Source organism: Taudactylus pleione, unplaced genomic scaffold (assembly GCF_031769625.1).
Source record: "Taudactylus pleione unplaced genomic scaffold, aTauple2 ptg000256l, whole genome shotgun sequence".
NCBI lineage: Eukaryota > Metazoa > Chordata > Amphibia > Anura > Myobatrachidae > Taudactylus > Taudactylus pleione.
Genome location: NW_028284658.1, coordinates 10,585,285 through 10,608,272, shown reverse-complemented (window position 1 = coordinate 10,608,272; position 22,988 = coordinate 10,585,285). Strand labels below are relative to the sequence as shown.

The 22,988-nt window shown below is 41.0% G+C and overlaps 1 protein-coding gene across 5 annotated transcripts in view; it reads left to right on the top strand.

Moving 5' to 3' along the window:
• RALY (RALY heterogeneous nuclear ribonucleoprotein) overlaps positions 1–22,988 on the top strand; it is a 211,950-nt gene that overhangs the window by 45,230 nt on the left and 143,732 nt on the right. For 2 of the 5 annotated variants that reach the window (XM_088480646.1, XM_088480647.1), the window contains exon 2: positions 16,226–16,300. The exons of the other annotated variants lie outside the window; for them this stretch is intronic. The gene's annotated coding sequence lies outside the window, so the exon portion shown is untranslated. The remainder of the gene's footprint in view (positions 1–16,225; positions 16,301–22,988) is intronic. 5 annotated transcript variants of the gene reach the window in all.

The following is a 22,988-nucleotide window of genomic DNA, read 5'->3' as shown; positions in this document are numbered from 1 at the left end:
AATGGACTTCCTCCCTCTCTCACGGTCACACTTTGACTTGGTCTTCTGTCATTGTTGTGCTGTTTCTGAATCAACCCCCTTCCTCTCTCTGACCATCAGCTACTTTCCTTTAACATTACCCATCCATTCACTTCACTCCCTCCCCTAAAACCACTCTTTCTAGGCAGAATCTTGATGCAATTGACCTCACCAGTTTCTCCTCCTTTCTAAACACCCCTCTCTCCCCTATTACTACCTTTACGAAGTTGTCTCCTGCTATGACCATTCCCTCTCTATTATACTTGATTCTGCTGTCACAGCTGTTACAATCAGTCTTTGATCGTCACCTGCCCAAACATGACATTCTACTCTGATACTCTTTTTCCAAAAATACTCTCACTCTGCTGAGCACCTCTAGAGGAAGTCGCAGACTTCCACCATTTCAAGTTAATTTTCTCATCTTATACTGTAGCTCCTCTCACTAACTTACTAAACAATCCTACTTCAAAGCCATAACCCTTGCAAACTCTAACTGCCTCTGCTCTTGTTCTCCCCTTCCATTACACTCTGTGTGCTTGATTTTGCCATCCACTTCATCTCCAAAATAGAATTTATCCACCATCACATCTTATCACTTCAGAGTCCACCTCTTTCTGCCCCTCTCCCCATAACAAGAACTGCTAAACCTATCCTCCTTGACCCCAGTCTCTGAAGCTGAAGTGCATGCACTCCTCTCTATCCGCAGTCTTCTCTCCACTGAATCATGCACCCACACTGTTCGCCGGGTCAATATCTCTCTCTCCACTGGCACCTCCCTACATGCCCTTTTCTCCATAATTTTTCAACAAAATCAAAGGAATTTTTAAGGGTGTGTTATTAAAATAAGGTTATTTTAGTAATAGAATCATAAGCCAACGGGTTGAAGTACTTAATATTGACCTTAGACTATTCTCAACAGTAGTGCATGTAGGGGGGCTTTCTGAGTACTGAGAAACCCTCCCCTTATCAGTACTGGCCGGCCGACACTCTATCTACAGCTCCGTCCAGAGGATGGCTCTTATGAGCTGAACAGACGCAGAATAGAGAGCTGCTGTCAGTGTCACTACTGAGTTTAATACTGCCAGGTGCCACTAGATGCTCCCATCTCCATTTGTGCTGTCCTGTCTGCCCGAAGTCAGCCCTGCAGTGCTGACCACACTGAAAGCTGAGCTGACTGAGGGATGGCATGCAGCTCAGAGGCGTTAGCACGCAGCGTGGTAGAGAGACCCGACTCGGGGGGATTCCAGAGATCCCACTCAGGAGGATCATTAGCTGGGATCCTACAGTGGAAGTGAGCAAGTTTTGGTTTAGTATGTGATCTAACTACAGTCTCTCGCTCTCTGTGGGGTTTCTACATCGATCTATCTATCTATCTATCTATCTATCTATCTATCTATCTATCTATCTATCTATCTATCTATCTATCTATCTATCTATCTATCTATCTATCTATCTATACCAGTGCAATATCAAAGTGTTTCTTAATATGCCAACCATACCTACTTTAAAGTGGAATTGTTGAAAAATGTAATTATCAGTAGTATATAACATTACTGAGACAATGACAAAAGTTTAGATAGCTTTAACAAATATGCAAATAAGCCACAGCTGTTCAGAAAAGTAACCTTCTGTAAATGTGTTTATGTGGCATGGGGTTTCACAGAAGAAAAATAAAAAAGAAGACTGAAATGTCCCTTGGTTGGCGCACTAACAAAACATGTGATAAAATTTTACTTTTATTAAACAATATTAAAATTGTATATATAATAATCTCTCCAGTGAAATATAAAAAATTAAAAACGTCTCAGTGTGTTAATTATTGAAATGAATAGTGTTATTCGTACACCTGCGCGTGTAATGGCGACACAAAAATGGATATTAATAAATAAAAAATCTCTCACAAATAAGTCATAGAATATATGCAAATCCATACAATGTTGCAGTGCGACGCTGTGACTGCAACATTGTATATCTGAAGATTTGGCTTTCTTCCCAGAGATTTGCTGAATACACTGCAGACAGCACATGTGCATGTTTACCTGCAGCCTAATGAATAGCCAATAATGTCCAATAACATGGTAGGATAATATGAGGGGATAAGGTGATAATACAGGATATCAATCTCCTACTCCTACATGACATTTGTGATATGAAATCTATAGTAATTAAGCCAATTGACTGATTACAAGTATATTAGTCGGTCTATACGGAATATAATTCCAGCCCCTTAGATGTTATAAGTTATTTGTTGACTTTGCAGCAGATAAGTCAACCTTTGTTTAAATGTATTAGATTCCATGTGCATTTCAGCTATAGGTGGCAATATAGGTATATGAGTATATTGCGGCCACTTCTCACATGCATATCATGGCAATTCTGACATGCAGTGGACATTGCAGAATATTATCCCACTTTTAGGGATGTTATAGCATGCCACATATAATTGGTCCCCAATTAAATGCATTTTTTTATTTGCTATTTTTGGATTTGCATATATTCTATGACTTATTTGTGAGAGATTTTTTATTCATTAATATCCATTTTTGTGTCGCCATTACACGCGCAGGTGTACGAATAACACTATTCATTTCAATAATTAACACACTGAGACGTTTTTAATTTTTTATATTTCACTGGAGAGATTATTATATATACAATTTTAATATTGTTTAATAAAAGTTAATTTTTTCACATGTTTTGTTAGTGCGCCAACCAAGGGACATTTCTGTCTTCTTTTTTATTTTTCTTCCATGTTGTATCTTGTCCTTGGCAGCACGCCCCAGACGTCGCATAAATATTGAATTTATTACTCTTTATATTGGGGTTTCACACTTATTTTTAAATGAATATTTACTGGTGCAGAAGCTTTCCCCAGATTCCTTTCCCTCTATTCTAACAGGTTTCACAGAAGATAATTTTCCTTAATAAGAACAAATTTGTTTGTTACCTTTGCCTAAGTTTTCATTAAACATCTGGGTGTCTGATGCCTCTGATCTACTCATAAACCTTCCCCCTCCTGCCCCAACCCCAATAACTTCATACATGAAATAAACAGACGGACACTTGTATATGGCGAATCAGAAGGTCACAATTTATTACATTTGATTATAAATTTGCTATTATTATTTTGGTGGCCTAGATAGTACTGCGAGACACCAGCCCGTCTCGCAACTGAATCATGTAACCGACCTGGGGGTAGAGGGTCATGTAACCAACCGGGGTGCCCCTTCTGCCCCGGCGCATAGACTTTGGAGAACTCACTCCACCCTTCTTATGGCTTTGGCCTGGCCCCCCATATGGGGGTGTCAGCCTCAGTCTCAGCCTCATTCTAGTGAGGCAGGGGTGTCTCCTCGGATTCACTGGTGCCACTATGTTAGTTGGCCCACAGTGGTTCCACCACTTCTGTTACCTGTCATGTGAATAAAATAGGAGTAGTTAGCATCATCTTTCCCCATGTTACCTTTCTGCAGTGTTAACAGCCTTGATTGCCCTCCTCATATACAGACTTTACCACCCGTTACTTGCATAACCTGGCCTCAAGAGCGCCTATGGCCTTCCATGCCACTCTGGGCTGGGTGGGTGGGGATTTCCAGATTCCAATGTAGTCTACCTTGCTTTGCCCTGTACATAAATAATTTCACTGTGTGGGGAGGGGCAGCCCCTACCTGTCCACCTTTTTCCCTACCCTCTGCCCTTGACCCACCTCTCCCTTTGTTTCCCATGTTTCTACCTAGCTCCCCCTCCCCTCCCAAGTTCCTTTTATGCTGCTACGATCTACGGCACATACTTATGGTTTCCAAACCCTCATGACTATTCATTGCTCTGTTTTCTTATATCAGAAAAGTTACTGCTATAAAACGTATGCAAGCATAGAAAATGTTACTGTACACTACACTGAGGGTGTGATGCAGAGGTGAACGCAATGCCAATGTTGCACAGTGGAGTGATTATTTACTACACATGCGTGAAAAGTCCAGAGAACCCCAATGGCACAAGCGTTCTCTCAAGTGTACGCAGAGATGCGCAGTTGCGTGTGGGATCACAGACATTAGAACTGGTGGCGCAAGTCTATGGCATTCCTGGATTGTGAATGAGAGTGACCTAAAGTGAATGCAAACAAAGGCCGTCTCATGGGCGTGTTATGAGTGTCACAGGCGTGTCAGTGAATGCGGCTGTGTTCCCAAAGACAGGCCTGCAGCCATAGAGGCCATGTTTAGAGCCAATGGTGAAGTGTTCATTGCCACCGACTGAGATACACTGTCTACAGGCATTGCAAGTGGGCGGGTGTCTCAAGGCTTGCACAGTCCAACGCACAAGAAGAAGACTGAAACTAGCCAACAGTTGCATATTACAAACACTGTGACTCCGTAAAAAATCACAACCATGGCTGCAATAGCGTCAATCTCTGAATCAGGCTTTGAGTCTGTTATAGAAAATTTGTTTGGTGGATAAGCTATTTGCATGGGATTAAAGGGGTGGTTAGACTACAGCTCATTTACAGCATTATTTCCTGGTTTACAGGAATGCGGTAGTGCAGACCCTTCTTTTCACTGAAGAAAAATTTGGGCCTCAGACTATTATATTACTTGCTGGGATACCCAGGGTTGCCCGGGTTGAAGACTGGATCCTGATGTACACATGTAGCCTTCATTTTTTTACTTTGTCCTCGCCTATAACCTGGATAACTAGGCAAATGAGGACTAAATAACAGTTTAGGCAGGCGTATTGTCATACTGTTTTGAATGTGTGCATACTGACTTACAGAACAGAATTCAGTATAGCTTCCAAAATCACTTGGGTTTCAGAAATTACTGCAGAATAGAGGGGGTGATTCAGCAGCTATCGCAGCTGCTAATAGCTGTAATATGGTAATGCAGCAGGAAGTGTTACTGCATGCATTACTGATCTGAACTGCGTCCAAGGAAGCAGCATCAGATCATCTGTGATCCCTTTGGCCGGCTGACTGACCATGGGGTTACACAAGCCAGCCATTGCAGACTAGTAAAAGAGGCCACTCCACCCTTCCCAACGGCAGCAACACGCCACTGTTTTGGGAAACAGAGGCCGTTGCCGTCCCCTCCCCACCCAGAAGCAGCAGCAGACTGTCAATCAACGACAGTCTGTTACCAGACTGTGTGCTGAATCGCAGACCCGTACTGCACTTGCGCAGTATGGGTCAAGCGTATGAGCAGATTCCCGATAGTCGGGAATCTGGACCTGATTCAGACCCATTCGCTAGGAAACATTCACACCTAGCCTGCCGATGTTTGCAATCTGTGCATGCGTACAAGACGCAGTGCGCATGCGCAAACTAGTCCATGCGATCGGGAAGCATTCGCACCCTTTAGATGATCGGCAAGCATAAGTGACAGGTGGTGCCATTTGTGGGTGGTGACAGGGGATGGTCGAAGGCAATGGGGGGGTGAAATGTGGCCTCTGGGCCGGTAGCAGCCTTGAGGGCTGGAAGTGCCTTGGCTGGCTGCTGTAACTGCAGGACGTACGCTGGATAATGTTGACACAAGCCACCGATGCTGAAGTGCAGCCTGTGCTGCCGCGTTGACACAAGCGCAGTACAATGGTTTGTGTACAGAGGACGCTGGAGTGCGGCCTGTGCCGCCGGGTTGACACAAGCGCGACTACGCTAGCTTGCGTACTGAGGGCCTGATTCAGAGTTGGGAATAGAGAGACAGAGCACTTAACTGTGTACCTGGACAAACCATATTGCAATGCAAAGGGTGTAAATACATAAAATAAATTTTGCATGTAGCCCACAAATACTGCACAGCTTTATTATTACTCTACAATTTAGATGTCAGTTTGGACACCTCCCTCCCAAATCTAAATCTCTGCACATTTATATCTGCCCCACCTGCAATGCAGCATGGTTTCACCAAGATGATCAGTTGAGAGAGATATCTCTCTCTGTTCCCAAGTCTGAATCAGGCCCTGAGGACGCTGGAGTGCGGCCTGTGCCGCCTGGATGAGACAAACGGCAGGTAGATAGTAAGCGAACCGTGACGCCCAGATGACACAAATGGCAGGTATACAAGATAAGCAGGTGGACTGGAAACTCGACTGGATACAGGAGACCATGCCAGAATCGGAAACTCGTGAAATGCTATCACCGGCATCGGAGCAGCGGTCACAGCAGAAGGACATGGAGCCAATCCGGGCCGATACCAGAATGATGGACAGGAGGTAGGCGGAGTATCATCGAACGCTGGCCCGGCATTCACTTTGCACAGCATTAGCAGTGCGGCGGCTTGTGACTGTTTAATGTAAAAGTTTATCATGCAAACAAAGACGGCTGACTAACTCCATATTTCATGTATGTGGCTGTTGGATATAAAAGTGATATAACACAGCACTTTGGAAGAGATGATAGTGAGACAGTGTGTGTATGAAGCCAGCCCATCAGCCCCAGAACCTGTGTAATTTAAGTGTAAGTATCCCTGTTTTATGGGATTGTGTGACAGTATGTAGCCCTGCCAAAGTTCAAAGCAAGGCAAAACCCTAATCCTGGGTTTTGTTGAGCTAGGTACAAAACTCTGGGCGTTCATAACGGACAGACAGATACACACACTTTCTAGCTTATTATATTATATATAATATATAGAGTGCTTGTATACATTATAGTGCACTGTATGAATGGATTAAACAGAAATGGCAGGATGAGGCGGTACTCAGTCTAACTGGGTTTAACGAAGTTTTGTGAATGTCGTCTGAGTGCCGCCTCATCCTGCCATTTTACATTGGTGTGCCCATTGCTGTTGGGCCCATGAGAGCAATGGATGCGGCTGTCTGTTCACAGCTAATTACCGGCACTCTGTGGAAATTAGAGCCATATAGGTGCTGGCTGACCTTGGGGTGATGTGCCCCTCCAAATATGCGATCACAAAAAAAGCGGCACTCCCAGTCTCACAAAATCAAGTGCTTTAATGTGCAAAGTTTCGGGGTCAAACCCTGATGACGGGGGCTTGACCCCGAAACGTTGCACAGTAAAACACTGGATTTTGTGAGACTGGGAGTGCCGCTTTTTCTGTGATCGTGTATGTGTGTATATATATATATATATATATATATATATATAACAAGTCTGATCTCCTGAAAATTACTAATGTAAGTGTTGGACACTAGTTAGACCGGGTACCCCTATATTATGTTTCTGGTCTTACAATGAATGTGGGGAAATGTTTCTCTCACTCTATTGCTGAGCTGTTTTCCCTCATGATGCATTGCCAGCTGTTTTATGGTACAGAATTGTGTCAGAATTTACTGGAACATCTGGTGAGAAACCAGTTGCCTCCCTGCCTTTTTGACTTATTCTCTAGAATGATTAATTATTTGTTCCTACAGCCTCATGGCATCCCATCTATAAGGAAAAACTTGTGCCATATATTTCAAACTTGTTATTCCTTTGCCCCAAAGGATGAAAGATATTAGTTGGCTGGATTTTAACATCGTATTAGACACAATTTGTCAGACAGCTGCCAGAGGGCTCCTGTTTGAAAAGTTCTCTCTCTGAAAGGTTGATGATGTGTGAGATGACAGGGTTAGACATTTTATGTACTGAACATTCATTTAGTGTATGTGTGTATACTATATATGCATGCAAAAGGTTTGTCTGTACATTATATATAACATCAATGCACAATGAATGGGGAATGTGACATGTACTGTCAGTCAGTACTTTGTAACCCCCTACTTCGACAAAACCGCAGCTTTCAATAATCTTGAAGCCAGCTAAGTGCTGTTCAGTTTTTGCTTTAGAAATGTTTTGTTCCCACTCTTCCTCATATTTCAGATTCTTCCACAAATTGTTCAATGCTAATTCACTTAAAGCACTGTGAATGCCCTTGCAAAGCCTTAATCTGTATTTATGTGAGCCCTGCATTGTTGATTTTGAGGTATGTTGTGGACAGTTGTCTCGCTGAAATAGCTGACCTTTTCTCAACTTCCATGTTTCAGTGCCTCTAGAACATTAGCTTCTAGCATTTGTTGATATTTAGGGAAATCCACTTTTCCTTCCACTCGGACAATAATTCCTGTACCAATGGCTACCACAAAATGTTAAAAAGCATAACAGAGGAACACTCATGTTAAGTGGTTGGTGAGGTGTGGTTTTCTTCAAACACTTTTTTCTCCAAATGTATTTTATGTGGTTGCAGTCATAAAGAACTTTGTTGCAAAAAGTTTCTTGCTTGTCCAACTTTTGTAATGAGGTAAAAGGAAAGGCTTCCTCCTGACATATTCTATGCAGATAAATGTCAGCTAAACCTTTCTGCAGGTCCTTTGCAGTGATATGTGAGTTCTGCTTTTGCATCTCTGACAAGCAGTTCTATCAGAATTTATTTTGGGTCTCCCAGACCTTGGCTCAATTTCAACAGTTCCCCACAACTTCTATTCCTTAATGATCTTTCTGGCAGTGAAAATTTCACACTGTGAACATTTAGATATCTTCTAATATCCTTCCCGTGCAGTCAATTATCTTTATTTTCAAGTCCTAATTCCACTGTTTAAGGGGCTCATGGTTCTTGAGTAGGCACAACATCCTGAGTGTCTTGTAGTATCAGAGTACCTATTCAATTCTGAAGTCTTCATCTGACTTAATTTAAGGTCTAATGGAATCATTCAAGTTTTGAAGTCTAAATAATAAATAACTTAAACATGAAATGTGCACTACCACCTAGGGAGAAATCAGAACATCATAGTTCTACAAACTAACCTAGTGGCTGCACTGTCTAGCCATATTCCCCTCTGGGCTCAATGGTTGGTCTCACTCCCCCGGCGCTGTGTGATATTTTGAAGGGGTGTATGAAAAGGTGGACCAATAAGAAGCCACAATCACAGACATTGCGGGTAGTCATTAGTCCTACCACTCACATCCCTGTTTTGCAGCCATTTTAAAGTGGTGAACAAACGTGTTTAATACTTTAGTTTATAATGCAGCTTAATGAATCAACTGGAAGGGATGCAGTTACCATCCCAGAGGTCGGGATGTCGGCGCCCACAATACCGGTGCCAGAATCACGGGACCCTGTACCCAACTCAACTGAAAGAGTGCCTAAACTATAGCAAATGTCATATTCACAGTTTTATCTGTTTAGTTTGTTAGAATATATATACATATATATATATATATACACACACTCACACACATACAGAGAGAGAGAGAGAGAGAGAGATTGAAGCAGCACTCAAAGTAAACTAAGGCTGTGGTGCCAGGTTCAAGCACAAATAATGTAAAACATTAAAAATTTCTAAATATATATATATATATATATAAATATATATAAACATATATACACACACACATATATATATATATATATATATATATATATATATATATATACAGTCAGGTGCATAAATATTGGGACATTGACAGAATTTTCATATTTTGGCCTCTATTCACCACCACAATGGCTTTGAAATGAAACAAACAAGATGTGCTTTAATTGCAGACTTTCAGATTTTATTTGAGGGTAATTACATCCAAATCAGGTGAACGGTGTAGGGATTACAATGGTTTCTCTATGTGCCTCCCACTTTTTAAGGGGCCAAAAGTAATGGGACAAACTAAACAATCCTAAATCTAACTTTTAGTTTTTAATAGTTTCTTGCAAATCATTTGCAGGTAATTACAGCCTGAAGTCTGGAACACATAGACATCACCAGACGCTGGGTTTCATCCCTGGTGATGCTCTGCCAGGCCTCAACTGCAAATGTCTTCAGTTCCTGCTTGTTCTTGGGGCATTTTCCCTTCAGTTTTTTCTTCATCAAGTGAAATGCATGCTCAATCGGATTCAGGTCAGGGGATTGACTTGGCCATTGCATAACATTCCACTTTTTAGCCTTAAAAAACTCTTTGGTTGCTTTTGCAGTATGCTTCGGGTCATTGTCCATCTGCACTGTGAAGCGCCGTCCAATGAGTTCTGAAGCATTTGACTGAATATGAGCATATAATATTGCCCGAAACACTTCAGAATTCATTCTGCTGCTTTTGTCTGCAGTCACATCATCAATAAATACAAGGGAACCAGTTCCATTGGCAGCCATACATGCCCACGCCATGACACTACCACCACCATGCTTCACTGATGAGGTGGTATGTTTTGGATCATGAGCAGTTCCTTTCCTTCTCCATACTCTTCTCTTCCCATCACTCTGGTACAAGCTGATATTTGACTCATCTGTCCATAGGATGTTGTTCCAGAACTGTAATGGCTTTTTTAGATGTTGTTTGGCAAACTCTAATCTGGTCTTCCTGTTTTTGTGGCTCACCAATGGTTTACATCTTGTGGTGAACCCTCTATATTCACTCTTGTGAAGTCTTCTCTTGATTGTTGACTTTGACACATATACACCTACCTTCTGGAAAGTGTTCTTGATTTAGCCAACTGTTGTGAAGGGGTTTTTCTTCACAAGGGAAATAATTCTTCTGTCATCCACCACAGTTGTTTTCCGTGGTCTTCCGGGTCTTTTGGTGTTGCTGAGCTCTCCAGTGCGTTCTTTCTTTTTAAGAATGTTGCAAACAGTAGATTTGGCCACACCTAATGTTTTTGCTATCTCTCTGATGTGTTTGTTTTGATTTTTCAGCCTAATGAGGGCTTGCTTCACTGATAGTGACAGCTCTTTGGATCGCATATTGAGAGTCGACAGCAACTGATTCCAGATGCAAATGTCACACCTAGAATCAACTCCAGACCTTTTACCTGCTTAATTGATAATGAAATAACGAGGGAATAGCCCACACCTGTCCATGTTTCACTTCAAAGCCATTGTGGTGGTGAATAGAGGCCAAAATATGAAAATTCTGTCAATGTCCCAATATTTATGCACCTGACTGTATGTATATATATATATATATATATATGTATATGTATATATACATATATATATATGTATATAGTAGTGCATTAATACATGCAGAATATGTCCTGTTTAAGTTTATAGCCTGTAGGGGTTCTTCTGTCAACTTATTAAATACATTATTGGCTTCTATGAATTATCTGTGACATATGAGGGGTGGGAATGGTTAAAGTAGTATTACACATTAGCTATAAATGAATTTTCTTTGGTCAGATTGCATAATTTATTTATTTTATTTATTACCAGTTATTTATATAGCGCACACATATTCCGCAGCGCTTTACAGAGAATATTTTGGCCATTCACATCCGTCCCTGCCCCAGTGGAGCTTACCTACCACATGCTCACACACATACACACTATGGTCAATTTTGTAGGGAACCAATTAACCTACCAGTATATTTTTGGAGTGTGGGAGGAAACCGGAGTTCCCGGAGGAAACCCACGCAAGCACAGGGAGAATATACAAACTCCACACAGTTAGGGCCGTAGTGGGAATTGAACCCACGACCTCAGTGCTGTGAGGCTGTAACGCTAACCATTACACCGTCTGTGCTGCCCTAATAACAGTGATGGCAAGTGGTGCAATTCTAGGTAATGGCCCTGTTGTGACCCACAATTATACTCAAGTATGCTAAAGAGAAATTTGCTTTTCTTAACTATATAGAGATAAAAAAAATATACATCCATGTGTAAAAGGCAAACTGAAGTTAATTACAAATTACAATACACAATACTGTACATATACAGTAAAAACTCCAAAGTTTTCCACTGCACAATATTTTGCATAATGGGCCTGATTCAGAGCCGGACGCTATTTGCGCTCACTCGTTCAGAAAAAGAGGCTGGCTATTTAAATTGAGCGCTCGCTCTTTGCGGTCTGTTGGCGCCTCTATGTCTGAGCGAGCGAACGAAACATGCGCTCGCTATTTTGTGAAGACGCCCCCTGGCCGCTCGCATCATACGTCATCTCCGCTATTTATTAGATTAATCGAGTACATCGAAAGGCGTCTGAACTGCTCGCAGTGCTTGTGGTTGGATTTTCCTACCGCAATCACGCGAATAGTTCAGGCTAAGAAACAACCAAGTGACGTGGTCGATGGCGCTGCTTTGTTAATTATGCACACCCTTAAAACGCCCGTTTTGACCGTTTGGCACGCCTGCGTTCGGATCTCCACTCCCCGTTTTCAAGCACCTTCCCCTGTTACCACCCACAAACGCTTCATCCTGTCACTCAAATTAGCAGGCACTCGCCATTTTGCGAACTCACATTTTCCAACCGCACTGACTGTTTGGCGCATGCGTATTACGACCCATACGCATGCGCAGATGTGCGAACATCGCTCGGAGCGAACAAGCGGCTCTGAATCAGGCCCAATGTTCACAACAAAACCATTTGCATTAGTAATATTATCTTTGCTTTGTCTTTGACATAATTTTACATAATTATGTAATATTATCTCTATACGGTGGGGACATCTGGGGCTTATTTAAGAAAAACTCTAGGTAACAAATATGTTTATTGATGCTTAAATAAAGGACATAACAATTTATAAAAAGAAATTGCCAAGGCAGTTGAGCGATACAATAATGGTACAAATCGGTAAAGGGGGGTATCCACTTGTAGATATACAAACGACAGCACGATTGCGACATTGCAATCATGATGTCGTTTGTATAGCTAGTGATGTGCCTAGACTGAACGTTCACTTCGTTCAGTCCCGGCACATCCCTCATCCCCGCACATGCTGAACCTGACTAGATCATCAGGTTGACCTGCATGTACGGGCGATGTCGGAAGCGACCAGCGGGCACGCGCATCTTTGGTCGCTTCCGACCAAAACATGCACGATGCATGCACGATGCATGCGCGATTTGCAAGCGATTGCACAATAATGATGTCGTTATCGTGCAATCGCTTGGCTAAATCTAAATCGCTAAATGGATACCCCCATAAGTATTAACTTATCACTGTGCCATGCCAGTCACTGCTAATATGCACATGCCTTAGCCAGCTAGCACAGTGGAACTGAAAATCCAAATTTTGGCTTTCAATTTCACTAATACTATAAGCTTAAAAATATATTTAAAAAAAATAAATAAGAAAATTTTAAAGATATTTCAATATCATCAAATGTTTTATTTAAAGAATTATTTTCTTCCTTTATCATCATACGGAAATGCAGTGACCCTTTTTAAATAGGCTTATCCATGCAAATGTATATCTCACTAATCGGCAGTAACCCTTTGCTACATAATGCAATATTAAAATAAAAAAAACTTTGATATCTATATCCTTTAGCCGAGTATCTTAACATCCCACACACAAAACATCTGAACTAAAACAGGCAATTAAGGCACTAAACCTTTTATCAGATGAAGGGTGTCATGCATGCAAATCACTTAACCACTACTATATAACAATAAATAAACACACTGAGATGTAGATTTGGCAGAAAAAAAACTGTGAGCTATTTCTTAAATTAAGTATATATTTATTTAAGGGAAAGTTTAGTGGTACAGAAAGGATAACCAAAATCAGCCCAATCTACACTGCAAAATAACAATTTACAACATGCATTGCACAAACACAATTATAAAACTCCTATAAACAACAACCCTTTAACTTGAGTACCCACTCGTTTGGGTAATGATGCTGCCCCCTGTAAGGGTTGTACAGCTAACAGTCAACGAAGGGAGTGCACAAAAATTAAATAATTGCACCTGGATTAGTGACTTGCCGTTTTTTCCCGCAGCGAAACAGCCTACAATAGACCACTAAACCAGCAGGCTCAAAAAGGGCAGAGCAGGTGGGAAGCCTGGAACAAGAGGCTATGGCCCACAGCCCAAGGCTTTGAATAAAATCAGACAAAAACACGCCCCTTCACTGCCATAGGCTCCTTAATTCAATGATGAGCACCCATGCAAACCCCCATCCTACAGGTTTAAACCACCTCTCATCTTATGTCAATCATTCGGTTTTTCGTCTTGCAGATAATTATATCTGCTTTAGGGTACAATCTAAAATCAGCATACTAGTTTTTACTATGACTTGTAAAAAGAAAAACTGGAGATGTTGCCCATAACAATCAATCAGATTCTAGCTGCTCAATCCAATTAGCCGCAAATCAACTCGAGGTGCAAATAAATGTAGCTGTATGGTGTGAGATCGGTGGGTGATGAAGGCGAGTTGCAATGCCATTGCCGCGTTCCTACGCCATTGCAATTGCATCTCACCCCCTTCGTGGGTAATTGAATTGAGCCCTATGTATTATTTATCCAGTACGTTATAGAAACTGATAGCTACAATCTGATTGGTTGCTATGGGAAACACCTTCACTTCTATTTTTTACAGGTTTTAGTTAATCTACCCCTTAGTGCAGATACAATGAAGTAGGACCGTGGTTGGGAACCCCTGCACTAGGGGGAGAGATAGAGTTAGGCACTAAGAGGAGGGTTAGGATTAGGAATAACAAAAAAAAAAATGTGTCAACCATTTTTGTGTTGACCATTTGAACCTATCAACCTTTTAAACCTGTCGACCTTTTGTACTTGACTACCCATTGTCCCTGTGATCTAATGCATGCCGAAAAATTGGTGACGATCTATTAATTGGCGACCTTTCTACTTTTGATCTTTTATACCACACCAAGCAAAATTATATCTATTAAATGATATTTAAAACTTTTACAACTGTAATCTTTGCCAGTTCAATTCAATTTCAATTTATTGTCACTACAAAACATAAAAAGAATGCATGTAAGTGAAATTGCATTGCGATCTTTACATAAGCTCCAAATATGAATATAAAAGAATAAGATAAAACAGGATGTTATGAATTCAGTCTAACCATCACAGATGGAAAAAAACTAGTTCACACCCTACTGGTATGGGTTCTTTAATACATGGGTGTGGCTTTTATTAGGGCAATAGAGAAAATAGGGAGTGACATGGATGACTAGGATCAGCAATGATCTTATTGGATCTCAGTAAGCCTCTGCTAGCAAACATCCTTGTCTATCTTACCTAAAGATGCTCTGTAGGCTACATACCCATAAAAGTAGGCACGATTTTGGTGATTTTGCCAACTACACGGGCATGCGCCTGGAGCAGCAGGATGGGAGTGGTAAGGGGTGTTCTAATGTAAACGGAGTACAAGGGCATGTTTATGCAATTACAAATAGATGTAAACTGGCACACAGATTCCTATATGTCTAAGAAAGTCATATTATTTGTGGGTAGTCAGGGTGAAAGCACTAGCAAACTGTTTGTGATTGACTCACTGCAAATGATAGGTGTTTTCTTTGATGCTCAAGCATATATTATGCATTCGTGTGCATATTTCTAACTTTCTTTTCTAACATAAGCAGAGGCTTATATCCTCTGTATTAGAGATGTTTTCTAAGTTTTATCAACATGTTAAAGTGAATGAGCATTTTATAAGCAAAACAAATGGTTAAACACATGGGCGTAACTGAGCACATATGCCACTGACCCAGAACTGTACATATATCAAGATGTGTACTGCTCAGCATTTGGGCGCCTATATGCCTTTTTTGTGCATGTTATTAAGTGTAAATTACACCCATTTTGCAACTTTACAAAGGGTTCCAATGTATCCAGGAATGCACTTACTCTCCATAATGTTCCATTAAAACCACTGGATGAGTTCCTAAGAAAACAAGAACAGAGCTGGATATGCGGCCCTTATCGATGAAAATATAATCTTAATTAATAAGATGAAATCCGTTTTTAGCACTGTGCCATAAAACGCTCCCCTCACAACGCAGATTTCCTTTCCGCCCCTAACACTATCTTGCTCACATACTTTGGCCAGAGATAGAACGCAGCCTCATAGCAAAATCATAGTCTGGAAAGTTATCATTTCACTGCTCCTCTCCCCCTACCAAGGCACGCTTCAGCTCATATCGACAACTCTTGATGGCAAAATGAAATTGAGAAGTGAAATAGAAACATGATGTTTCTGTTCTACCCTGAATTACTCTCCCCAAACTATTGTATGGGGAAATAATAGGGGCAGCTCTGGAGAAATTCTCTACAAAGAGGTGCAAAGCCCTATAATCAGTGAAACAGTGCTTATCACTTCTTCATTTAGACTTTTAGGTCCAAACAATGGATAAATTGTATTATAAATTCTTAAACTGAAGCAGTCACCTGTCCAATGTGATGCTGCCATCACTGATTCCCAGTGAACTGATAAAATAGTTATCATGAGGATGCAGTCTATCACAAAATGCTACCTCCTTTGTGTACAGAAGATGGATCTGCCATAACACATTATTTTTATAAACACTTTTTTTCCTTCTGTCCACAGGTGGCTCAAATAGTCTCCTGTGTCTTTACATCAAATAATCTCTTCCTGCATTTATTATCAGATAATCTATTCCAGGTAAGCCACAATATATAGAATATTTCCTTCGGCCATTACCTAGGGCAGTACAGATGTCTATGAAGCATTAAAGTAGAAACATTTGTACTTACCAGCCATTTACCGCTGACCGTAATGTTTTTTTACTTTGTCCATAGCTAGAAGAGTCAGCTAGATGTCACCTGTTGTGATGATAAAAATTATAGTAGTAAGGATAGAGAGATTACATATCAAAATAGGTATATTAAGAAATAGCACGCACACATTTGGCCAGTTCTGCTTACTGATGTCTTCTATCATCTGCTTTTTAAGCAAATGTGGGAAAATCAACAACTAAGATTAAGTCAACAGAGTGAATGTACATTAGGTTTTCACTTGGTTATCCAAATTCAATTCAATCTCCGAAAGATTGCCCGATACTTGGATTATTTCATCTGTAATGGAGCAGTTTGTAATTCAGATGGTACCACAAAAATAAAAATGATTATTGGTTTTATTAATATATCATGTAACTAGAATATCACTAAAATACAGGGATATACAATCAGTCCTGTCCTCCTCTAGTTCAGCGTTAGGAACTTGTGGTCCTCCAGCTGCTGTTGAATAACACATCCCAGCATGCCCTGCCACAGCTTTAGCATTCCCTAACAGCACAATTGTAGCAGGGCATGCTGGGATGTCTTGTTCCACAGCAGCTGGAACGACACATCCCAGCATTACCCCTCTAGTTAATGGGGGTACTGGAGGGGCAGGTGCATGGAGAATGCAACATTGTTTCCCTCTATCCCAGCATATCTTTACCTGGGAGCCACGGTCTCTCAAACTACAGCAGCTGTGACTATGGGCAATGCATTTTGAAATTTATGGCAATTATTTATATTTTGTTGTTTGAGGTACTTAAAATGAAATAAAAACATGAGAACAATGTAGATATTAGGTGGTAAATGTAATAGGATGTGAGTTTGGCGAGCTTGCATAGTAACTCATCAGATGTAATAGGCTCTGACTAAGAAGCTACCAATTTTAAGGTGGGTACACACTGCAAAGATATATCTGCAGATTAAGTAATCTGCAGATGATGGTCATTCATATACATTGAACGACCAACATCTTCCAGGCAGACGTGGGTCCCGCTGCCCGGGTGCGCGTCCGCCCCCCCTCCCCGCAGCTGCATGTGTTTGGGCGGTCAGCAGACTGCCCATACACACTTGCCAATGGACAAATATATCTGCAAATATATCTGTCCATCGGTTGTGCAGCACAGCCAACGCGATATGTCTGTGAACGACGTCGTACATACTGGCCGACGGGCACCAGATATATTGGCCGATCAATTGATCGGCCAATATATCTGTCAGTGTGTGCCCATACTCTCCCACAACTTACAGCATGTTAGCAAAAGCTAAAAAAACAGGGGCTTTTCTGACAGAAACCATTGTATGCATTGGGAGATCGAAGTCCAGCAAGTTTGACCTTATTAACCTTATATAAGCCTTGTTTGTGCATATCTGACTTTGGGTTTTGGGAAGATGATAGGTACAGGAGGACAGGAGAAGATCGTAAAGGGGCTCAGTTGCTGAGGAGCATTCAGAAAACATGAATTAAATGTGTTGCATGATTTTTTGGAGGGATATTACATTTACATTATAAACATTAAAGTGTATTCTCAAATGTTTAATTCTTTAATTTGCAAAAAAAATCACATATAACACACTTTATTTAAAAATTAACATAAAAACTGTGGTTAGTGAGTTGTATGCTTAACATGAGAAACACCTGGAGGGCGCGTTGTGTCGCAGCAAGAACAGTTAATGCGAGATTCAGGTGAGTTAGCATGTACATTCTATTACATATGACAAATCAAATCTTGCCAGGATCTCGCAGGAATCTCGCACATTTGTCAACACACACTCTATTACATTTAGGTATGTGTTTTCTTTGTCTTCTGTATATACTGTAAGTGTAAAATATTTTTAAATGGTTTTGGTAAGGGGTCCTATTCATGGGACTTGCTCCAAGAAATAATTTTACTGATCAGTCTCCAAGCTAAAGCTAGTCAAAGCTTGCTGAAGGTGAATCAGTCACATAGCATGAGTATTACCAGTAGTATCCAATAAGAGTACAGAGTGCTAGTGATATTAAATTGCATGGCTTAACTGATGAAATAGAGGTGAGGAATTGGTGTGAAGGGTCGCTCCCCTCCCAAAACATGACAGTTTAGCATGCAAGTAAATTGAAAATGTATCATTTCTAATGAGTTGCATCATACACTAGACAAGTAGGGAACTGCATGAAATGCTGAACACTGGAACTGCACTCTGTGCATTAATTAAGGAAGCAATATATAAAGTGCAGGTTTCAAGGACATCCAGTATATCTTTCAAACGGGTTGGGTACGAGGTGCCGACGCTCGGGAACCCAGCGGTCAGAATCCCGACACCAGCATCCTGTCAGGGTTAAAATACCGACACCTGTTAGTCGGTATCCTAACCCTCCCTTCCTGGTGCCTAAACCTAACCTCCCCCCTAGTGCCTAAACCTAACCTCCCCGCAACCTAAACCTAACCCTCCCCTCTTAGTGCCTAAACCTTTCCCTAGCGCCTAACCCTATCGCTAACCCACTCCCTAACCCCACTACTTACCTTTGAGATGCCGGTGGTCGTGATGCAGGTGCCGGGATTCTGATAGGTGTCGGGAGCCCAGTGCCGGCATTCCTAGCGTCAGAATCTCTGCAGTCTGTATTATGACCGCATCCCCTTTCAAATAACTCCTGTGTTGTATAATAGGCTTTTCAAGAATCAAACATGCAGGGAAGATCGAGAAACGATAAAAAAAAAACCTTCACTGTGACAAGAACATGTAAAGTTCAGAGCATAACATGGATAATTATAAGGAAGAAAGTTCATTATCAAAAGCTATACAGTTGTAATTTGACGTACACCATCTCCTATCTCTCCAGTATTGTCACTAGTATACTTGGGGGAGAATTCAATTAGTTCCATTAATTTAAGGGTGGTAGCCTCGGACTTTAACATCTAGGGCTCCTCAATTCCAGTCCCATTTTCACCCAAGACCCTTTTTAACGCTCAGTTAAATTAACATGTTAACGGGCATTAACAATGGAATCTACTACAGTATGATAAATTCACAGACCTATGCATAAACAGGGTCTCAGACACTTCGAGGGGGCGATTGGTAATTGTGTATAGCTTATCAGCCGGCCGCTCTGACAGTGGATCGGTTTACTGGCTGACCCCTCATCAAAGTGTGTACCCAGTATAAGTTAAAGGTTCATGGTTCCATTTAAATAGTGTAAATCCCTTTTCACAGCATTCCAAACTATGGCTTTGCTCTGGGAATCTTCTACAAAAGATTCCCACTGTTTTATAACATTCGGTCTAGTGACACTGGCACTATAGGTCAATTTTCCCACTTTATTTTCGTACTGATGATTATCTAGCAGGGAAAAAACTTTGTTAATCACTTCCATCATGTAGTTATTTCCATGGGAGTGATCTCTGATTTTACATCTTACATCCTGAAACAATGATCCTTGAATGTTGTTATTTTTGATTTGAAAGAAGATGACATCTTTTTTAAAATTCTCATTTATGAGCACCTCATTTACTGTAATATTCCATGCTCCCACAGCCTGCTTCAAACAATATATAGATTTTTCATACAATTCTGTAACTTTCATACTGGCAGCCTGATTCTGGGTTGCACGAGATGCGTTTGCAATTCCAGACAACTACTATAATTGTAAATCCTATACAACTATCCACCTGTATTCTGAGTTGTGTGCATAAATGTGATTGCACCACCCCTGGCCACACGAGCTGCTGCATTGTTAGAAACGGCACTTACACTGACCCCTTGAGCAGCAGATGCTACTGAAAATTTTGTATCCATACTAACAATTCAGAATAGGTTGCCACTCTGGCAACACACCCAACACACACACGGGGTGCTTCTCTTAAGTGCAAACGTCCCATTTCCACATAGTTTTGGGCATCAAAATACTGCACTTGCACTTTCTTTATGGCTGCCATTGTAAGCAAAGCACTGATTGTTATGTACTTGACTACATGTCATCATAATTTTCTCAATACTATTATGAATATCTCTTGGCCATGACACCTTGAGAAAGACTTCCAGTCGAAACGCTTTGGTGGTGAGGTTGTGGACCCTGCAAGAATCTTGCCATTAATGGCATTTTGAGCCATTTAGCCTGTGGGGGTGCTGATCCAGACTACACCCCGTTCCAGGTTATGTACCATTCTTAACAACTACCTCATAGTCCCTGTTTGCTTGACTAGCTGCTATTTATCTTTTTACTATCCGTTATTGTGAAGTTTTTACATTTCTATTGCGATTTAAAAAATTTGAGTGGAATAAAGTAATTGTTATACCTCACCTTATGTGGTTTATGATAAGACCCTTATATACACACTTATTTCCCCTCTTATATATTCCCCCTCAACAATGTGGGCAGCAAAAAAGGGCATGAAGTGAATAGAGGATGAAAGAAACCCTTATGAGAACCACTCCACGACCGAAGTTGTAAGTTTGGGTACACCCATCTTTGTTTGCACCTTCGTGTGAGATCTGGGGATACATGACACAATTGCTGGGAATACAGTAAAGAAACCTTTATGAATTTGGCGTACACCACAATTTTTTGAGTACGGTACGTCATTTACCTATACTCCCATAGGGTGATAGACACAAACCTCATTAGTAAATATATACACTAGAGGTGTTGTCACTCTTACGTTGAACATATTAAATGATTATTTGTTTTTCCTTTACTCCCCTATATCCATCTTCCATCACTGGATATCATTCGAGGATCTGTTCATGTGCTACGGAGAAAAAACCTGTGATATAAAATTTTGGGGGTCTACAGGAGTACAGGTTGAGTCTCCCATATCCAAAATGCCTAGGACGAGGGGTATTTTAGATATCGGAATATTCCATATTTTGGAATATTTGCATACCATAATGCAGGGCTTGACAAATTTTTCTAAAATCTAGGAGCCAGGATGAAAGTGTGGGAGCCAGACCACCGTCCCCCCCCAAAAAATGACAGAAGTAAGGAGCACAGCTCTGTGTGTTATGCAACCTTTATACACACTATACTAGCCCACAAAATGGTCACAGTAACATGGAGGCCCCCTCACTGCTATGCACAGCTCCCCTGCTCCACCCCCCACCAATAACGGACCACGTTTCACATAAAACAATGGTGCCAGAAAGTACAACAAAACCCCCCTCCCCACTTGGTCACACCACTATCCCTCTGAAACCGCTCTGGAATCCCTGGCCATGCATAGACCCTTAACCGGAGAGCTCTATGCAGCCAGCGATAGGAGATAGTAGACAGCCAGGACGTACAGGAGGATCAGCGTAGACTGGGACAGACAGCAGAAATCAGAGCAGGCCAGGATGGAGAGGAGTCATCAGCGCAGGCCGGGACGGACAGAGGCACAGCTGTCACCACAGGCGATACTCAGCACATGCACTCCTGTGCATGATATGAACACCGCAATAATATAGGCACGAATCTCAGCCAGAGCTGATGATGATTTGCTTCCTCCCTCACTGCAAAATCTGGTAGCCAGGCAGAAAAATCTGGTAGCTATGGCGACCTGGCCCCTGGGATTTGTAGAGCCCTGCCATAATGAGATATATTGGGAATGGTACTCAAATCTAAACACAGTAAGCATTTATGTTTTATATACACTTTATACACACAGCCTGCAGGTGATTTTATACAAAATTTTCAGTAATTTTGTGTCTCAAACAAAGTTTGTGTACATACATGAAATCCCTTTGTTTCATATACACCTTATACACACAGCCTGAAGGTAATATTATACAATATTTTGTTCCTTAAACAAAGTTTGTGTACATTGAACCATCAAAAAGCAAAGCTTTCACTATCTCAGCCAAGCTAAAAAAAATATTCTGTATTTAATTTCTTTATGTAATTTCTGAATATTCCGTATTTCGGAATATTTGGATATGGGTGACTCAACCTGTATACCTAAAAAATACCTTTATAGGTGGAATACATATTAATTATGTGTGAGTACGGTACGCAATACTTATACTATTCTGCAATTGTATTGAGTAGCTAGGCCGGAGATTATCCAGTTCTATGCTAAACTACTCATTGTGAAGATACACGATCATCTCTGTTTTTAAGGAAATATATATCATACAACTGCCATTTTATTTAGTTTTATTTTTTACCTTGGAAATCCCGGGTGAGGATTAATTCGGAAGAGAATAACTACAGCTATTGGTTTACCCCACATCACGAAGGGAACCCTAAGGATCTACGAACAATATGGACTTTGGAAGTTGTTGTTTTTTTCTCAGAGCCCATGTGAGGACATTTGTTTCTTATTATCCCTCGGCTGTTAGTCTGGCAATTGAGTGAGTGTCCAGGTTTGATTGTAATGCAAATATTATTTCCTCTTCGGACACTTTTGTCCAACTGTTAGCATCCCTTTCTGAAAGATAAGATATGTAGGTTCATATATACAAATAGCACTTGCTTTGTATGAGAAGCATACAGGTGGATGAACCCTGTTCAATGCCTTATTTTATGTTTCATTCTTGAGAATGTGCTGTAATGCATGGTGCCTTACTATACGCTGAACTCATTTATCCAAAACAATTGGTTGGTTTCTCCTCGGACT